The sequence below is a fragment of the Pteropus vampyrus genome, unplaced genomic scaffold (assembly GCF_000151845.1).
Source record: "Pteropus vampyrus isolate Shadow unplaced genomic scaffold, Pvam_2.0 Scaffold59, whole genome shotgun sequence".
Taxonomy (NCBI): domain Eukaryota; kingdom Metazoa; phylum Chordata; class Mammalia; order Chiroptera; family Pteropodidae; genus Pteropus; species Pteropus vampyrus.
The window spans coordinates 5,812,467-5,816,953 of record NW_011888840.1 but is presented as its reverse complement, the minus strand read 5'-3'; the positions used below and the strand labels follow the sequence as shown (position 1 = coordinate 5,816,953).

Here is a 4,487-nt window from a genome sequence, read left to right as displayed (position 1 = left end):
CTGGTCTGGTGCTGTTCCTGTTGTTCAGAGCATATCTGGAACTTTCCAGAAAGTGGATTTGGGGCCAATTTGTCAGGTTCACAAGAGATATCCAGCTCAGAACTTCGTCAGACATACCTTATTTCTTACCACAAAGGCTTTACCTAGTTTAATGTTTACTGAGCACACCAACTGCAGAATGTTCTGGGTTCTATGGCTACCTTAATGAACAAATCAATGCCTCTTTCCTCACAGGGTTTCTCTTCTGATAGAGGAGGCAAAAAGTTACCAAATCTGTAATGTCAGCAAGTCATAAGGACTCTCGATAATGACAGAAAATGCGGGTGGCGGAGGGGAGCGGGGGACTGTGTCAGAAGGGTTGGTCAGAGAAGGCCTCTCAGGCAATCAACGTCTGAACAGAGATCTCAATGAAGGGAGGAAATGAGGCAGGCAGGTATGCAGGGGAAAGTGTCCCACAGGAGGGCAGCATTCCGCGCTAAGGCCCTGAGGCCAGCCTGTGCAGGTATGTTTGGCCTACGGCACAGAGGCAGAGGGGGCTCAGAAAGGCACGATAAGAATTTTGGATTTTATCCTAAGTGAGATAGGACTCCACCGGAGGGAATTCATCAGGTGAGTCCAATGATTTGACTTACATTTTTAAAGGACCCTGTGGCTGCGGGAGAAGGAAGGGTAAGGTGGAAATGAGGCCGGCTGGGAGGCAGGTTCCTACAGCAATCCAGGTCGAAGGTGGAGGTGGCTCGGTCTGGACTGTCACTGGTGAAGAGGGTGAGAAGGAGAGTAATGGGCATATATTTTGAAAGAAGATTCCACAGGATTTGCTAATGGACACATCTACCAGTTAATCCTTTACTTTACAAACAAGATCTATTTTCCAAAAAAGTGTAATTGTTGTCCCAATGCAAACGTGATCTCTATAGAGAGTGACAACATGGGTCATAGAAAGTGAGAGCGACCCAGGTCAAACCAGCTCCCACACACACTGGTCACAGTCCTGTCCCCTATAGTATCAAAGGGCCTGGAATGCAGGCACTGCCTCTTCCTTCCTAACTCACCTCCTACATACCCTCTCTGACTCCAGCAAGAAAGATGTGAGTTGATTCAAAAGAATAAGCCACTGGTTGGAAAGACCCTTTCCCAAAAGAGTTCAAAAACGTCTAGAGCTTTCTAAAAGGGCTGTCAGGGGAGACCCACACCCATTTGCATGGGCCACTTGGGTATTTTGGTCACTGGCACCGTGACACAACTTGATAGTCACAGCCTCTCCTTCTTTACCAGTCATTGTTCTCTAAGGAGCATTTTCTGTCAAAAAGAAACCACCCTGGTTACTACTTTAAGACTTTACGGGGAGTTTCATGCTCCATGAGTCTCAGCAGTGAAAGGGTCCTATGAGACACCACGAGTGGCCTAATGATCAGATCGAGGTGCAAGCCCAAGCCTATGACAGTGACTACCCTTCTCTCAAACATGCATATAACCACTTACTATGTGGCAGGCAATATTTTGATCGTTTTATAAAAATATTTCATCATTCAATGCTCATAATAATCATATGAGGAAAGGACTATTATCCTTCATTCAATACTCAATGCACATTTAGTGAGCACTTCACAGATGAGGGCAGCGAGTCACAGAGAAGTGAAGTGACCCTCCCGGGCCACACAGCTAGTTAGTGAGAGAGCTGAGATTAGAACCCAGAAACCCTGGCTCTGGAATTTAGGCTCTTATCCACTGTACTAAGCTGCCTAACACTGTACTTTGGTGGAAATCTATATATCTATTAGAAATGCTTTCACCTGCAAGTTAAAAAAAATAAATAAATAAACTCAGCTCAGAGTGGTATAAATAAGCGGGAATTTTTTCAATTAAAAAAGTTCCGTAGGTAGTCTTCTATCTTAGGCCAGTGGAAGAGCTTGATAATACTATCGTACATCCAGGCTTTTCCTGTCTTTTCAGCTCCACCAATTTAGTCTGTTGCTGATCATCTCATGTTTGCAAGATGGCTGCCGTACCTCCAGGTATCACGCCCAAGATCCAGGCAGGAAAAAAAAGATGGGAGGCTTTGTCTTTTCATTTGGAAAGAGAACTCCTCCCCAGCATGCTTCTCCTAACAAAACTGGAAAACATATCTTCCATTACCATATCTGGTTTAAGCCAATCTGGGTTGATCTCATGAGGCTGGGATCCCAGCCTGTCTCCCCCGAGGTCTGGGGCCTCCTTCCACCTGAACCCATCCAGGTGCTGTGCGGTGGGGGCAGCGACAGCCACTGAAGAGACAACAGATAGCATTCGCCATGAGGAGGTACGACTATCCCCATTTTGTAGATGGGCACACTGTAGCTGCAGCTAGAAGTCACAGGGTCAAGATCACAAGGTTGGCAGAATGGTAACCCCAGTCTACTAACCCAGGTCCGGGCGACTCTAAATCTCATGCCTCTAAATGATGGACCTACATTTGGCTTTACCACTAATAGCTGTGGCGCCTTGGGCAAGTTACTCAACCGCCCTAAGCCTCAATCTTCTTATCTCTAAATTGTGGCTAGTAATGGCGCCTAACCAGAGGGTGGCTGTGAGGGGAAAATAAAATAATACAGTAGACCCTTCAATGACACGGTTTGAACTTACACACGGACTCTTTTTCAATACATGTTCCATCTTGTAAAAGTATTTTCTCTTTCTTAGGATTTTCTTAACAACATTTTCTTTTTCTAGCTTACTTTATTGTAAGAATACAGTCCGTGGTACACATAACATATGAAATATGTGTTAATCGACTGCTTATGTGATCGAAGGCTTCCGGTCAACAGTAAGCTATTAGTAGTTAAGTTTTTGGGGGGTCCTACAGCTTGCCTTGCTCAGATTTAGTGATCGGGGGCCTGATCACTTAGAACATGGGTCCATCGATCTACAAATAACAAGAGTTAGCTTTTAGCCTTGGTTCTGCCATTTGTAAAATGCAATTTGGCCAGAAGCAACTCCTCTCTCCTTTTTGGACCTCCATGTTCTTATCTGTCAATGAGGTGGTTTTTCCTCCAGCATTAGTCAATGTGTAGTGAACATCAACTGATCACCTAGTACATGCACTGTGCCCTGCAGGTGAAGTAATGGTCAGAGGCAGAGGTTGCTCTCAAAAAGCTTGAGAGGTTTCGAGATGTTCAAAGCTCCTTCCCACAATAAAATCTGATGCCACCAACCAGAAGGTGAAGCTAATTACTTCCAACCTAGTGGTTGTTTCAGGATTCAACATGTTAGTGGCATTATAACTAAAATTGCTGAATAAACATAAAAAATATAAGAATTTGGCAGTTTCTTACAAAGCACAAAGAGTCTTACTGCGGGATCCAACAATCGTGCTCCTTGGTGTCTACCCAAATGAGCTGAAAACTTGTCATCTCAGAAGCCGGCACATGAATGATTACAGTGGCTTAACTCACGATCGCCAAAACTTGGAAGCAAGCAAGGCGTCCTTCAGTAGACGAATGAATAAGCGAACTGTGGTCCATGCAGACAATGGAAATTATTCAGCACTAAAAAGAAATGAGCCATATGAGCCACAAAAAGACATGGAGGAAACTTCAATGCACATTACTATGTGAAAGAAGCCAGTCTGAAAAGGCTACACACTGTATGATCCCAGCTCTATGACATTCTGGAAAAAGCAAAACTATGGAAACGGTAAAAGATCCGTGGTTGCCACGGGTTTGGGAGGAGGGAGGGGTGAATAGGCAGAACACAGGAAAATTTTAGGGCAACAAAACTATTCTGTGTGATACTGTAATGGTGGATACCTGACATTACGTACTTGTCAAAAACCCACAGACTATATGATACACAGAGTGAACCTTAAATGTAAACTATGGACTTTAATTAATCCTAATGCATTCACATTAGCACATAAATTTTAAGAAATGGGTGTTGGGGAAAGAGCGTTGTATATGGGAGGATCTCCGTCCCTTCTACTCGATTCTTAATAAACCTAAAATTTCTCTAAAACATAAAGACTATTAAATACATAGTTTTAACAACATTCATATATTTTTATCTAAGGAGTCCACTTCTGAGTTTCTCTTGAGATACAGGGCATTCTAGAAGGGAATGAAAGAAAACTTCATTTACAGAAGGGAAAAAAGTAAGCAACCTGTAGTTCCTCACCAGCCACCACATGAATGAAAAAAATTAAAGAATGGCAGTTGAAACGGTTCTGACACAACATGGACCATGCTCACAGGAAAACACAACTAGAAAAAAAAATTGAAAGCTCCTTAAGATAACAACCGTGCAAAAAAATTTGTATGAAACAACACAATCGGTCGCCATAATGGATGATGATAATTTCGATTATGCTACCAAGAACCATAAGACTAGGGGTAGCTTTTTTACTCTTTTTCCAATTTTCTATAGTACTTTATCATGCATATATATGTGTGTGTGTATATATATACACACACACACAGATATACACACACATATATATATACATGTACACACAC

General features: G+C 42.9%; 1 protein-coding gene across 33 annotated transcripts in view; it reads right to left on the bottom strand.

Annotated features, from left to right (window-relative positions):
* Nucleotides 1–4,487, bottom strand: part of LOC105292562 — a 713,386-nt gene that overhangs the window by 486,832 nt on the left and 222,067 nt on the right. Inside the window, exons 1-2 of one of the 33 annotated variants that reach the window (XR_002780534.1) lie at nt 2,222–3,263; nt 633–753 (exon numbers count right to left, since the gene is read on the bottom strand). The exons of 28 other annotated variants lie outside the window; for them this stretch is intronic. The gene's annotated coding sequence lies outside the window, so the exon portion shown is untranslated. Of the gene's footprint in view, nt 1–632; nt 2,167–2,221; nt 3,264–3,311; nt 3,525–4,487 lie in introns of those variants that run through there. 4 more of the 33 variants (XR_002780497.1, XR_002780535.1, XR_002780531.1 and 1 more) reach the window with 4 other exon arrangements.